Source organism: Vespa velutina, chromosome 2 (genome assembly GCF_912470025.1).
Source record: "Vespa velutina chromosome 2, iVesVel2.1, whole genome shotgun sequence".
Taxonomy (NCBI): Eukaryota; Metazoa; Arthropoda; class Insecta; order Hymenoptera; family Vespidae; genus Vespa; species Vespa velutina.
This window is the reverse complement of record NC_062189.1, coordinates 7,591,479-7,608,279: the sequence shown is the minus strand read 5'-3', so window position 1 is coordinate 7,608,279 and position 16,801 is coordinate 7,591,479.

Genomic DNA, 16,801 nt, shown 5'->3' with positions numbered 1-16,801 from the left:
TAATGTATGGATAGGTAGATAGATAGAGAACAAGACAGAGAACGAAAGAGGCAGAGAGAGAGAGAGAGAGAGAGAGAGAGAGAAAGAGAGAATCAGTTGAATATAGAAAGAGAGCTCAATAACTCGGTGAATGTTGACGGTAATTAAAATTTTAACTTTTTCATGCTACGGGAAGTATAAATATATACATATATACATATATATATACACATATACATACATACATACATGCGTACATGCGTACATACATACATACACATATATAAATATATATATATATATATATTTATATGCATATATGTGATGGCGAACGGTGACCTATCGCGGCTACGATTCGAAAATTTCAAATGGAAGAAGTAAACTAAATTAAAAGTGGAATATGTATGATATATTATATATAAATGCGTTGCCACGTCCATGTTATAGATCTCTACTGTCCTTATGACGTTCGCAATAAATTAATAATAAAAATAATAATAATAATAATAATAATAATAATAATAATAATAATAATAATAACAATAATAATAATAATAATAATAATAATAATAATAATAATAATAATAATAATAATAATAATGATAATAATAATAATAATAATCTTCGTACGTGCGATTGAACGAAACGAATTTTCTGATTTAATGTCACGTAATATATGTCATAGTCTATGATAAAACAAGTTATCTGCTTTATGTGTATGAGCGTGCCCGCGCGTTTGTATGTTGTATACTCGCGATGAAACGGCTTGTTAAGTTCGAAAGAGAACGGGTTAAAACTGAGTTTGTCGGTATGCTAAGAGACTCTTTCATATAGTCGGATTAAGATAAATTCGTTTCTTCCGGACTACTTTGTCCGTCATTCAACTTGACTTCAAAGCTTCGTTTTAGATAATAACGTGATATAATATATAATTATACAAATATCATATTTAAAATTAGTCGTTAAAGTAATTTTTTTTTTCTTATTTGTTTTTTTCTTCTTTCGTTTAGTTCTCATTTCTTTTAGTTTCTTGTTACATTTTTTTTTTTAATCTTTTCTTACTCTTTTTTTCTATTTTTTTTCTATTTTCTTTTTTTTTTCTTTTTTTTCAAAGCATCAAAAGCAACGTCCCAAGGTAAACGAGATTTTGTATAGGATCGTTGAAAATGTCATGCTACGTTTTCTTTTATGATTCATTCAATGTCGGGTATCGTAGAACAGCGGGATTCTCTGGTAATGCGAAAAATAGGACCCACGAGTCCTATAACTGAGTATAAATTATGTCGTCGATCGATTGCGATTCGTTCTGTCTTTTATTTTTTTTCCCTCTCTCTCTCTTTCTCTTTTTTTCTCTATTTGTTTTTATATATATATATGTGTGTGTGTGTGTGTGGGTTGTTTAAAACAGTCGTTTAGTCGTGACACATCGTGCATCGAGCATGCTTTCACTCTTCGACAATACCTACAAATAACGAAGGCTGTTTTCTAGTCGAACGATTTCATTCCCCCCATTTTATTTAAAATAATCAAGCATAAATTTTTGATAAGAAGAATTTTATTCTCTCTCTCTCTCTTTCTCTATTTTTTTGCCTTTCTCCGTCTTTTTCTAGTTGTTTTTCGTCAGTATACAATCTATAGTTATTTATTTTAATTCATTCGAAACTCGAATCCAATATACAGGATAGTCCAAAAGATTCTCGGTGATTTCGAAAAAATCGATTCGATCCTTTTCTAAGGATCTCAAGCTATAAATTTTATTTTCATCTATTTTTTGTTTTTTCAGACCGTAAAAACTACAAGACCTCTTTGCAAAAATATTACGAAAGTTAGAGGTATGTAAGCGTGAAAATTCACGAGAATCTGTGATTTAGATAATTAAAAATTACTTTGGAAGTTTGAGATAGTCTAGAAACTTTTGGTCCATCCTGTATATTGATTTCGACCTATAACAAAGTTATTCGTCGACGAGATACAATATGCGAAAGCGGCTGATCAAATATCCGAAACTTTCCTGACTATTCCAATCGAACAACGCGCACTCGTTCAGATTCCAATTCTATTTCCTATCGAAATGTTTCGGATCGTTAGATTAGAATTTCGAATTAGGAGGAACGTTGCTTGGACGTTGCTCGGACCTTACTCGGACGTTGCTTGATGAAAGGGCCAGGAATCTCCTGGTGGTTTAGGGTTACTCGTGGAACGTTTAACGAATGACTCGTTACGTATGTATATATGTATGTATGTATGTACGTGTGTGCGCACGCGCGCGTACGAGAACGAGTTAGCGAACGAATCAGCGAACGAGCGAGCACGCGCGTATGTACATTTACCTATATAACTATGCATCTAGGTCACACGCGTTACAACCGGAAAATTACAATTTTCGTGTCCTACTCGAAAAGAACGACATTTTTCCTCTTTCTCTCTTTCTCTTTATTTCTCACTCTCTCTCTCTCTCTCTCTCTCTCTCACTTTCTCTCTCTCTCTCTCTCTCTCTCTCTCTCGCTCTGCCTCTCTCATTAGCAGGCGAAACGTATTAGAGAAATCTTATTACATGGTTGAAAAAAAATTGCCGAATATTTTTGAGATGAATCACCTGATCGACTTTTTTTTAATATTGTATATTATCTAATTTTTTTTTACTCTTTGAATTTCCTTCTTTTTCCTTTTTTTTTTCTTTTCTTTCTAATTTTTTTTTTTCACCAAGGGAAACAAGACGCGATAAGTACATATTCTTGGAAATAAGAAGAAAGGAAGAAGAAAAGAGAGAGAGAGAGAGAAACAAAAAAAAAGTACCGTTCCAACTTCCAAGTTTTCATTCGGATTCCTTTTTATGGTATTACCAAATTAGATAACCAGGAGATTAGGATTGTGGTTTTGCCCAGGGAAGAGCAATGCGTATCAGGGTGCCTCCTAGATTTCGCAGGTGGTGGCGATCGATGTTGACGATGGCGACGTATGCATCCATGCAATTTTGAAAACTGGACATATTCATCCTTCTTATGCATATATATATATATATATATATATATATATATATATACGTACACAAATATATACATAAATCATTTTAATAAATAAAAATATTCTGAGAAATATCTTTTACTTCATCAGTATTTTATTTATTAAATTTTAATTTATATCAACACAATACCACTCTCCATTCATTTGTATCAATAGTTATGTATCTAATTATATTTTATTTTTCTTTTATTATTTTCATTTTATTTTTAACATTATTTCTTTCAATTGCTAACGAATGTAAAAAAGAAAAAAAAAAAGGTAAAAGAAGAAAACCCAAATAAAAATCTCAATATTCCTTTACTTTAATTTCGTCTTTTTTTTTTAAGAAGAAAAAAGAAAATGATTCGTGAGAATGTCTTACAGATAAAGATAGATAGATAGATAAACAGATAGGCTGATAGAGAGAAAGAGAGATGCGATATGTATCTCGAAATCGTTGTGTTATTTTCCAGTTATTCGACATGCGTACAGGTGGATGCGGTGTGAAATAGAAAGATGAGCTCAAGTGAAGAGTAAAAGGGGAACAAAGAGTACAGAGAGAGAGAGAGAGAGAGAGAGAGAGAGAGAGAGAGAGAGAGAGAGAGAGAGAGAGAGAGAGAGAGAGGAAGAGAAGACGGGCACACGAGGAAGCTGGAGAGAGTGTAGTAGTATGGATAGAAGAGAGATAGATAGAAAGAGAGAGAGAGAGAGAGAGAGAGAGAGAGAGAGAGAGGAGTGAACAAGAGGGTAGCGAGGAAAAGAGCGGTGGAGAAGAGAGGGGCAGATTTGACCCTGCTTGTGCACCTGGATAGGAGGCTGTAATCAATACCACAGAAAGTGCGCGCTGCGCCAAGCTCTCTCTCTCTCTCTCTCTCTCTCTCTCTCTCTCTCTCTCTCTCTCTTACCTTCTCTCTCTCTCTTTCTCTCTCACTCACTCAGCTCACTCACTCACTCACTCGCTCTCACCCCTTATCCGTCCGACTACCGATATCTGAATAACGAGCGCGCAGGTACTACAACCAGTCCCGGCCAACGGAATTTCCTTTTTACTAATCCGTCCTGTCGTTTTACGAATTTCTCTCGAATTTCTCTCTTTCTCTTTCTCTCTCTCTCTCTCTCTCTCTTTTTTTCTTTCTCTTTCTTTACTACATCATCGTCTTTCGTTCCTAGCTCGTTCTCGCCGTCCTCGTTAGTCAGCTCTTGTAATTGACTTTGATCGTATCTACACTTTCTGATCGTTCTTTCTTCCTCTCTATCACACTCTTTTTCCTATCCTATATCCGTGAACTTTCTCGATGATACAGGTTTTCTTTCAGTCTCTCTTTTTTGTTTTTTTTTTTTTCTTTTTCTTTCTCTTACTTTTTTTCCTTTTTTTTTTTTCCTTTTTTTTTATATCGACGATGGAAAATATCAAGGATTTAGACAGATCTCGTAGTTGAATCGACAATATCACGATAATTATTTGTGTGTGTGCGTGTGTGTTTGTGCATGTGGGTGTGTGTGATAAATATGAATAATCTATATCAGCATTTCCCAAAATTTTTCTTTATGATGGAACACCTTGGTTATTTTATAGGGTACGTAGCTATTAATAATAAATAAATCAAGCGTGAATAAATATAAATGTAGAGACAAACAAAGCAAACATTTATTATAAAATTTGTAATGTTATTGTTGTAAAATCAAAACGCATGAAAATGAATATTAATTTTTATAAATTTTCATGGTACTATTTATAATGATTTTCTGTTGGAAGATCAGAAATATGTTCCGTGGAACACAGTTTGGGAAAAGCTGATACAAACTGATTTTCTAATGTCTAAGTATCTCTTATCGGTCAGTTTCTTCAAATTTGTTATGTCTTTTTTTTTTTTTTTTTTCAAAACGCATGTTCCTTTTCTTTCTTTGTTTTTCTTTTTTTTTTTTTTTTTCATTTGAATCCCTTAACACTAAGAATTGTCATTAACTTTATTCTAAAACGAAAATACGAAGAGTAGATTATTATTTGGGAATATTAGGGATTTTTATTTGGGATATTTATGACGAGTATTGACATTTTTTTCAAGATGCCCGAAGATTTTTCCCATGGTAGTATATAATTACAGATACACGATCTTGATTTATTTATTATTATACAATTTCTTTTAAAATAGAACGCAAATGTTTCTTATGTATACTTACGCATGTATGTACGTATAATACATACATATGTACATAACACGTATGTAAATAAAATCTAAGAGCAATTATTATACCCTTTTTATCAATTTCCCATCGATCAATGTTGAAAATACGAAATAATTCTGACATTGTTAAATCTACGAAAAAAATTAAAAATAGAATTAATTGCCTCCCGGTCTCTATCTAAGGCAAAACACATTTCGAATAAAGTTTGTATATTGGTTGTTCAGAACAAAAAAAAAAAAAAAGAAAGGAAAGAACGCAAAAAAATCGTTGAATGAATCGATATGGAAAGAAAATACTACTTTTCAGTTTCAGTTACGTACTATATTACGATTTCGAAACGACTGATATCGCCCTAGGAAATAACGATCGTGAACATACATACATGAGTGTACTGTTTGTTCGTCCCTCCATCTGTCTGTCTGCCTATCTGTCTGTCTGTCTGTCTGTCTGTCTGTTTGTCTGTCTGTCTGTCTGTCTGTCTGTCTGTCAAGGCAGACACAGAGAGAGAGAGAGAGAATACCATCGTTCGAGGATGACGACTTGCTCAGGGCGTTGGTCGTTATAACATCAGACGCATTTACTATATTCTCTGCTAAAATTACGTCGCATTTTCATATCGCGGCTTATGCGTTTCTGATGCGATTATAGTATTCTCTTTTTCTATTTTCACGTTTCGCGTATCCTCGAAGGATCTTTATTCTTTATGAACTCTCAAGCGTAGCTTATTCCTCGACGAAATAAGCGAAATGAGTTTGGAGATATTACCGTTCATACTTATTCTTTCTTTCTCTCTCTTTCTTTCTCTTTCTCTCTTTCTCTCTCTCTCTCTCTCTCTCTCTCTCTCTCTCTCTCTTTATCTATCTATCTCCTTCATATTACACATATACTCGTGTATACATGGACACGCAAGTACAACTTAATTAGATTAAACTAATTGTACTAACTTTTACAAGAACAAAATCTCAATGTACGATCTTGATTTTATACTTTATTATTATGCCCGTTTAATTCTACTATCATCCACGACTGACTTGTATGTGTATTATGTGTATATACATATACATGTGTATATATATATATATATGCTAACTATTCGATGAGTTTGTGTATACTTTTCTCTCTTTCTCTCTTTCTCTCTTTCTCTCTCTCTTTCTCTCTTTCTCTTTCTCTCTCTCTCTTTCTCTTGTTGTCGCTCTTTCTTTATTTCTTTTTTCTCATTTTACGTATGTACGTTCTACGTTCGGCGATATGTAAACATACGAAAAGATATTTTATCTATGAATGATGGGGACCAATCGGTGTTCTTCAAATATCATTCATTGAGGTGATTGTAAAGAGGGAATGAGGGGAGGGGGATGGCAGAAAGAAGCTTTCAGTCTCGTCGATTTCTTTAATCAACAACGATGTCTTCGTGTAATCAGGTTGGAACAATTAAATTCTTTTAAACGCAATTACTTCTCTTGCATTTCTCTCTCTCTCTCTCTCTCTCTCTCTCTCTCTTTCTCTTTATATATATATATCTTTGCTTGCTATTTTACTACGGGAGACAAAGATATATATATATACAGAGAGAGAGAGAGTGTTCGTAGACAGCAACAAATCGCGAGGCCGAGGTCAAATAATTGAAAGGTTCGCTTGAACTCGACAGGGTGGAATAGGTAATCGGTGCGATCAACCGGGGCTAAACCGCAGGTGGTCTAATTGCAAGCAAGCTCGCTTTCTGTAATCGTGTGGAAGGAGAGAGGGAGGGAGGGGACTGAAAAGGGGAACGAGAAACGGGGAACGAGGAACGAACGGACGATGTCATATTACACTCAGATAATGCATCTCAGCTCGTGCAAATTCATGTGTCGCGTGTCTAACGTTTATCTTTCAACTCTACCGGCCCTTTTTTTCGAGTACTTTATCGAGCATTTCTATTCTTCCGATTGTGTCTAATTTTAATTTTCATGCTTTTATTATAACTTCCCTCTCTTTTTCTCTGCCTCTCTCTCTCTCTCTCTCTCTCTCTGTCTTTTTCTTTTTCTTTTGTTGTAATTTTTTACAGGGGAGTTCGCATTGTATTCTTTGAATTTAATTAGCTTTTGTTACTTTGTTATTGCTGTTGCTATTGTTCTTCTTCTTCTTCTTTATGTGTCCATTTGTAAATATTTTTATTATGAACCTGAAGAAAATGATAAAACGTCTTTGTGTACATATGTGCGTACGTGCGTACGTGTGTGTGTGAAAGTGAGTGAGTGAGTGAGAGAGAGAGAGAGAGAGAGAGAGAGAGAGAGAGAGATATGAATATTAACTGTCGTAAAGCTTTGTTTTGGACAATATATCGAGTTTGATATTGAACGAACGTCAACAGCTCTAAATACGTCACTAACGATCGAACATTATTTGCATAACTTAACGCAGGTATCCCGTGTAGCGTTGTATATTTATGGAATATCCTACATTATGTCAGGGTATGATTGCTAACGGGAAACGTACGTTAATTTCTTCGTTATTCGACCTTGATGGTTCGAACGACGATTGTTATAATTGTTACGGGTTTTCCAACGAGGATATGTATATAACGAGAATGTGTTCATTTGAATTACAAAACGTTTCCATTAATTTACGAATTTGTATTATATCAGTTTCCTATGTCGCAGGCATCGCATTATTTAATTATCTAATTGTTGAACATTTTAATCCTGTGGGTTTTATATATATATATATCTAAAAATAAAAAATAATAATAGGTAATAATAATAATAATAATAATAATAATAATAATAATAATAATAATAATAATAATAATAATAATAATAATAATAATAATAATAATAATTATAATGATAACGTGAATAATAATATTTTAATTATCATATATATATCGATCATTGGAGCGTTAGACACCGGTCATAATATAAATTTCTTCATCATTTATCTTCGGTAATTTTTTTATTTTCTGATTATAGATACAATATACATCGTAGGCTAGATGAAACACTTATTAGTATATTAGCCTATCTATAAACGGTACGGTCGGTAATCTTTAACGAAAAGACGTGGAAAATCTGGAAAGGAATTGGAGAGAGAGAAAAAAAAATAAAAAAAAAAGAAGATAAAAAAAAAATTTTTCTTAAACAGAGATAGAAAACAAAAATTTTGTCGGATTAAAAGTCGTCGCCTCGCTTTATGTAATTTTTGTTTTCCTTCGCTCTTTTTTTTTCTATTTCTTTATATTACTCTCATTTCCGCTCTCTCTTATTTATTAATAAATTAATTAATTAATTAATTTATTTATTTATCTATTTATTTCATTAATTATTTATTTATTTACTTTTACTTTATTTTATTTTACTTTTTCGTTCTGGACTTGGAGATCGACGACGAGACTCGAGGAGGTGGATCGAGGAGTGGAATCGAGACGAAAACTGATGATTTCATTTTTGTTTCGCTTTTTTTTCTTTTCTTCTTTCTTTCTTTCTTTCTTTTTTTTTTTTTTTTTTTTTAAAGGAAACAATTTCTCCTCTCTTCGCTAAAGAAAACGATTTTTTTCGATTTTTTTTATTTTTTTAAAAATTATTCATTTCTCCTTCTAATACCTTTCTTTATTTCTTCTTTGTCGTCCTTTTTCTCCTCCTCTTCCTCCTTCCTCTGATCTTTCACTGATTATTTCATTCTTTCTTTCTTTCTTTCTTCCTTTTTTTCATCCTTCTTTCGCTTATCTATACAAGTAAATCGTACGATACACACACGACGGAGCAAGATGATAGATCGAAGTATAGAATTGATATTATATCTAAATATTCGTATATTTACGATACGTTAACGTTATTTCATTTGAAATCGTAATTCGATCGAATTGTTAAAACGAACAAATATTTAGAAAGGCCGAGTCCGTTGTATTATTCGTTTCGTAATTTATGATCTCGATGGTAATGATCGATAGATCTCAAACACATACATGGGATCTTATAGCCTTTCTCTACTTTGCTTTTTGCGATGGCGTCCATCGTCGAACGGTAAAACCTCTTAAAGTTGTTCACACAAACATCGAGTGTAAAAGTGTAAATAAATATCGTAAAGCCGTATGTACAGAAATCCAGTGATTAAAGTTCGACCACCTTAACCTTTTACATTTTTCGTTTGCAATACATAAGATGCAGTGCAGTGCAATGTCTGTTAAAAATTGTTTTAAGGATTACATTCTTACGGTTTACTTTTCTTTACATTTTTACGTTTTACGTATTACATCGATGCACGTGCGAAAAGGGTCTTTCAATTTAAAAGGTATATATACGTTCATTGACGACGATGAGTAATCCCATTAGGTTTTTGTCATATGCGAATTTTAATGTATATACGTGTAACGAGTTAAAAAATTTATTATACAAAACATCCGAATCTATTTTTTTTTTTAAATTCGATGTAAATTATTTTTTCTTTCTTTCTTTCTATCTTTTTTGTTTTTTATTGTTTCAGTTATATTTATCCAGACGTTTTTTCTTTTTTCTTTTCTTTTTTTTTTTTTTATACAAATCGAAACGCGTTGATTACGTGAACTGAAAAAGATTCATTTAATAATGGGAATGTCATTTATTAAAAGGAAGAAGAAGAAGAAGAAGAAGAAAAAAAGGAGAAAGTAAAGAAATCGATTGGTCGAAAAAAAAGTATGAAAAATATCGAACGATTTCGTATACTTTGTCTCGTATACTCTTTATTTTCTTTCGAAATTATTTTTAATTGTTTTTTATTATTTATACGCGATAAGAAAGTTGCTTTTAAATTCATACGAACGGTCGAAAAATTCAATGGGAATATGTTGAAAAGAAAATCTTTCTACTTATCATTTGGGATCACTTTCCCGTCGTCATTCGCGACGATTTCCTCTTTTCTTTCTTTCTTTTTCTCTCTCTTTTCTCCTTTCTCTCTCTTTCTCTCACTCTCTCTCTCCCTCTCCCTCTTTCTCTCTCTCTCTCTCTCTCTCTCTCTCTCTCTCTATCTCTCTATCTATCTACTTATCTATCTATCTCTATATTTTTTTTTCTTTCTTTTTCACAAAGTGGAAAACGATTTTCGAAAAGATCTTAAAGAGCTAAGATTTCGATATATATATATATATATATATATATATATATATATATATATATATATATAGTCTTTGAAAAGTTTCAATCGCACTCGTTCGACGTTATCATGGATAGTTTCAATTTCTCTCTTTTTCCAATCGATCGAGATCTCTTATCTCGAGTGTTCTTTGCCTTCCTTTTTTTCTGTCTTCTTTTTCTATTTTTTTTGCTTTCTTTTTTTTTTCGTTTTTTTTTTATTTCCTTTCTAGAATGCGTTCGATAACCTGGCTTAAAGAGCATAGATATACAAGGTAGAAAAGAGAGATACAAAGAGAGAGATAGAGAGATATAGGGAGATAGGGAGTGATAGAGATACAGAGAGATAAATAGATAGAGCGAGAGAGAGAGAGAGAGAGAGAGAGAGAGAGAGAAAGAACTAGAGAAAAGTCTTCAACCATTCCGTTTGCAATTCTTTCTTCGATTTCCTCTTGCTCCACCCTCGCATTCTTTTTTATCCTCTCGCTACGGCCATTCTTTCAATTAAATTTCGTAATATCCGGATGAAGAGAGCCTCTCTCTCTCTCTCTCTCTCTTTCTTTCGATATAACACTTTTTCTTTTACTTCGCATTTACTTACATATTCACACATGCGCCCGCACCTTTGGTTCTGTTGAAAGAAGTGAAAGAGAGAAAGAGAGAGAGAGAGAGAGAGAGAGAGAGAGAGAGAAAAGATGAGAGAGAGAAAGAGAGAAAGAGAGAGAGAGAGAAAGAGAGAGAGGGAGAGAGAGAGAGAGGGAGAGAGAGCGGAAGTAAAGGATAGAGAAAGAGTAACAGTGAGATCGATTTCTTTCTGTCTTTTTCTCTTTTTCAACCTTCTCTATCTCTCTCTCTCTCTCACTCTCCCTCTGTCTCTCTCCCTTTTTCTCTCTTTTTCGCTCTCGTTCTTTCTCTCTTTCACTCTTTTTTCTTTCGGGCGAACGTCTACGTATCGCATTTTAAGTTGGACAGATTTTTCTTCGTATTTCTTATCATCTCCTTATTCTTCGCTTTTCCTACATTTTTTTTTTTTTTTCATTTTTTTCATTCATATAATTTTGGTTCTGTTCCATTTAAAGGATTCGAAGCATATTTACATCGGTCAGCACCTATATATATGCCTAATCTTCCTTTTTAAATCATTTTTAATTTTAATCTTTTCACTCACATTTTATTGTATATCTTAATATAACCAGAGCTTGGACACTCCTCATTTAAAACGATGATGAGAATTGAAATTTTATCTTTATTTTTTATTTTTCTGTATCTTTCTATGTATGTACGTATGTATTTATGTGTACGCGTATGTATGTATGTATGTATGTGTGTGCGTACCTAGGTCTGTGTATATTTGTTTCTTTTTCTTTTTTGTTTGTTGTTTTCTTTCTTCTTCTTTCTTTCTTTTTTGTAGCGTGGCAGTAGGTACGTTTAAACTTATAAACAAAATTCTTTCTTTCACACTGTCTCTTTCTCTCTCTTTCTCTTTTTCTCTCAATATATATATATATATATATATATATATATATATTTCTTGTAGTCACATACATATACACAATAACAACACATACATACATACAGCACACGCGCACATGTACGCACGCACGCGCGCGCGCACACACACACACACGCACATACATACACACCTATACTTTGTTTTTGCACGCGGAAGGAGGAGTTCGGTAAATTCAACGAACGTCGGATGAACGTGTTAAATCGCCATTAATTTTAGACGCTCGAACGAATCTAACGGGGATCGGGGTAGGTGGACAGGAGGTAGTGGGGAGGGATATGAGGGACCAGGAGACCGGAGAGACGCGGGGTTGTTGACTGGAGATGTTGATATAGTTTTTCTTCAAGTTCGATGGAGGTTCAAAAATTCGATTATGTTTTTTACAACATAGAGAAGATATATTTACCGAACTTTCTCTACCGACAATTATTAAGACGACACGTTTCACGTTACATTGTTGTTATTCTCCTTGCAAATTTCTTCGAGATGATAGTTCCATTATATGAAATATAAAAAGTATGTATATAGTTAAGAACGTACGTAAGACATCGAATTTCGATATACATAATTTTCATCATCATAGTAGTAGCTAACGCCGTCATCGTTGTCGTTGCCGTCATCATCGTCATAGTAGTCGTCGTAGTTTTTTCTTTTTTTGAAAGACAGGGACTATCAAAAAAAAAAAAAAAAAAAAAAAAAATGAAAGAAATTATTCTCATCGCGTTCTCCTCGAAATGAAGGCGGATGGAGACGAAAGTCTCGGAAAAATTCGTGAAGGAGAAAAACAAATCGGTCTCGTATGCGAAGCGTGTCGACTTCATTTTTATATTTACTTTTTTCTTCTTATTTTTTTATCCTTTTCATTTTTGTGTCTTTCTCTCTCTCTCTCTCTTTCTCTCTCTCTCTCTCTCTCTCTCTTTCTCTTTCTCTTTATATCTCTATTTCATTCTCATTTCTTTCGTACATCTTCAAGCAAAATTTCGTTCAATCATCGCACGTCTCACGCATTCTTCACGAATTCTTTTCGCACGTAAATACATGTTGGGTATAATATATATATAGGTGTGTTGTATGCATTTATGTATGTATATTATTCACAGTCTTTTAGACCATCCACGGAGCGGGCAGTGTTGACGCGGTGACACCTTCCTCGGCTCGTTTATAATTACCCCGTTTATTTTTTTTTTTCTTTCAATTTTTAATTTTTACACCGACTATTATCATTTTCGAAAATTATCTTTCTAAGGGCGAGAAGACAAACGGTAACGTTCTCTCATACAATGACGATACATTGTGTTACAGTAATATACAGTACTTTTTCTTTCTTTTTGTTTTTTTTTTTTTTTTTTTTTTGGAAGGGGCAGGGCTGGGCAGGGCGGTGCGGGGCGGGAATGTCTCTCTCTTTTTTCTCTTTTTTTTCTTCCTTTTTCTTCTTTATGTGGGTATGCATTTGCGTATTATCGAGTATAGTACGTCGAACGTTTTTTTTTTTTTTTTTTATAATCTTGATTGTTTCCTTTTTTCTCTCTATCTCTTTCTTCCTTTTTTTTTTTTTTCAATTCTTTGAACTTTCTCTCACTCATCTCTTCTCCTCGCTTTTATTTTAACCGAGCTAACGGAGATTTGTTTCTTTTAAGGTTTAACGCTATTCCGTTTTTAACAATTTTTTTTTTTAATTCGTAAAAACGCTTTCAAACGCCGTCCAACATATGGCTTCGTTTCTTTCCTCTCTTTTTTTCTTAATTTTTTTTTTCTATTTTTTTTTTTATTTTTTACTTTAACACTAATCGAACGAGCACCGCCGGAACGTCGTCGTAAATTGAAAGAAATCCTTGATTATGTCGCGGTAAAAAATTTCTTTTTTATTTGTTTTGAGATATCAGACAAATTTTGTCAATGAATATTTCTCAGGGTGGTGAACAAGCGATGAGGGAGGGGAATGAAGAGGGATAGAGTAGTCTTTCAGAAAATGTTGAAAATCTTTTGTTTCGTGACAATTCATTTTGTTAAATAATAGGCGAAAAAAAAATATATATATATAAAAAGAGAAAGAGAGAGAGAGAGAATGAGAGAGAGAGAGAGAGAGAGAGAAAAAGTGAGAGAGAGAGAGAGAAAGAAAGTGAGAGAGAGAGAGAGAGAGAGAGAGAGAGAGAGAGTGAGAGAGAGAGATAGTTTTCAAAAGAAATACGAAACGGAATTTCTTTCAATATACGACTTTTACATTATAATATTCCTTTTTTCCTCTCTTCTTCCTCCTCTTATTATTTTTTCTTTTTTTTATACGTTTCTCGAAATATACATATACATTGGTATTGTACAAAATGAATCATGGTTGAACGGCAATGCGATATTATCGTTACCATCGTATTTCGTCGATTGATAACTGAACGATTAAAATCGATCATCGTCTTTCTCTTCTTTATCTTTTTCTTTTTCTTCTTCTTTTTTTTCTTCTTCTTTTTCGTCTTCCTCCTACTCTTCTTCCTCTACCTTTTTATTCTTTCTTAAATACATATTTACATCCGAGTAAACGCCATTAAAAGAGAGCTGGAAGTTAATTCTTTAATATTCTTTTGTCATTTTTCTTCTTTTTAATAGTCTTTTTTTTCTTCTTTTTTTCTTTATGTGCACATACGTACGTATATAACGCGTGCGCGCGCTCACACACACACATACACACACACACATGATCACATTAATGTTGGTTAACGCGACATTTTATTGAATCGTTTTGGATCATCGCATCGATTTTTTTTTTTTACATTAGATCTTTTACATTTATATTTAACGCGTTTTCTATTTTTCTTTTTTTTTTTACGCATAACATTTCTCTCCGTGTGTTTGACAAAACAATTCATATAATATTTTCCTCGATCGACTCTTGTTTCGAATTTATTAAACGAAGCATAATTTTTTATATTCAGTCGTTCTTAGGTACGAATGAAAATTTTTGTAATTGAATTGAAATCAAAATAGAAAAAGAGAGAGAGAGAGAGAGAGAGAGAGAGAGAGAGAGAGAGAAACAAAAAAGAGAAAAGATCGAAATATCGAAATATATTGATATAATAAAAGCGAACCTGATGAGAATGGAATTATCCAAAAATGGAGCGCTATAATGAATATGTAACGAATAAATTTTGTTGTTTTTTTTCGCTTTTTTTCTAAAAAAAAAAAAACTAAAATCGACAAAAATAGAAGTATGATAATGAAGTTGTATCGGAGGAGATTTGTTGTTTCTTTTTCTTTTTTTTTTTTTTTTAAAGAAAAGAAAGAAAGAAAGGACATGAAATTCGAGCAGGTCTAGTTAAAAAAAGATTTTAGCATGCCTTTCGATTTTTCGCAAACAACGGGCACTAATGAATCATTCGCTTCTACCTCCCTGCCAATCTCCAATATTTCGTCCTATCACGTTTGCAAGAGATGCAATGAATTTATAAATTGTTACGTGAAATCCCTGCTCTAACTCTTCGGAAGTCCGTGCACGCGCTATGAACGAATAATATACGTAGTAGTAATTGGTGCCGATAAAGTGATCGTTAGCAAGTGGGTATACGCTTTTTGATTTGCCTATTCAGCCGTTGAATTAAAAACTTCAAAGCATATGCCAGAACCATGAAGTTTTGGTTTTTGCTTGAACTCGTTCAGATTTTCTGCACGTCGATTACTACTTGAATTTGCCGCATTTACGAAAAGATCTATCAATTAAAAAAAAAAAAACATTTATATGTATATATAATTCGGAAAATTAAAGATAAAATAAACGATATCGTTTGATATTGTGAAATAATTAAATCATCGTTGTTTTTAATATTCATTTTTTTTTTCACGCGTACGCGCGCGATTTGAAAACAAGAATATGAATTTTACGAATTTGCGATTTTTAAACAAAGAATTTAATCACAAGAGAACCTTTTTAATTTTGTAAAATAAAATAATTTCCATTGATTTATAATTCTATGTGATGATATAGTATTTAAGAGATATTGTTATAGTTAATAGAGATATTGTACATTTGCCTTTTGAATTTGTCATGAGACATTATGATGTTGCGACGTGAATACCTTTAGTGAAAAACAATCTCATTTTACTACGCATATGATTAATTTATTCTTTTTTAACGAATCGTATGAAAAAAGAAAGAAAGAAAAATATATATAAATATATAAAATATTTGAAACGATATTTTTCATTCGTAAAATTCTAGATTCGAAAATGGGGGAGGGGTAAAAAATTTCGTTCAAAAAATTTATTTTTATAAAAAAGATAAATATATATATATATATATCACGTTGGTTAATTGTCAATGGGAGTAAATGTGTTGATTCCAGTGGAAAATTGTAGAGAGCAAAAGCACAAACATCGACGGCCATTTATGCGGTAGTTTCATGATTGTACCCGAGAGACTATTTGTCATATTAAACGTGTAAGTACTACGTAGATCGTTTCATGGCAACCCCATGTAACAATATAAAACGCTGTGCCACACACCGTACCACTAAAATATCGCCTTACCTAAGAGCGATTATTTTATGTTAAGCATTAAATAAGCCATGTTTACGGTCACCTCTTATTATATTTTTTCATTCGTTTAGAGAGATCGTAAATCCTCTAAGTATTAAAGGAGACGAGATAAAAAATGAAAGGTAGGCACTGGATTTATAATGAAAGGTTCTATCTTATAATAAATTTTCTCGACAAATAATATTAATTCGCGAAGAAAAAAGAAAAAAAAAAAAAAAAGAAAAAAAAAAAGGAAGAAAGAGAAGGACATAAAAAATACTCCCTCTATCTTTCTCTTCCTCTTTTTAATCTTCTGTATCTCTGTCTTTCTTACAATTTTTATTTTTCTATTTATTTTTCAAAAAAAAAAAAAAGAAGAGAAAAATTAAAAAATTAAGAGCGGCAAGTCCCCTTCTATCTTTCTCCCTCTATTATTCATTCTATCTCTTTCTCTGTCTCTTTTTCTATCTCTGTTTTTTTTTCTCGGATTCATACACTTATTTCTTTTTTTCCTTTAAATAACCAATTCAATGTAAAA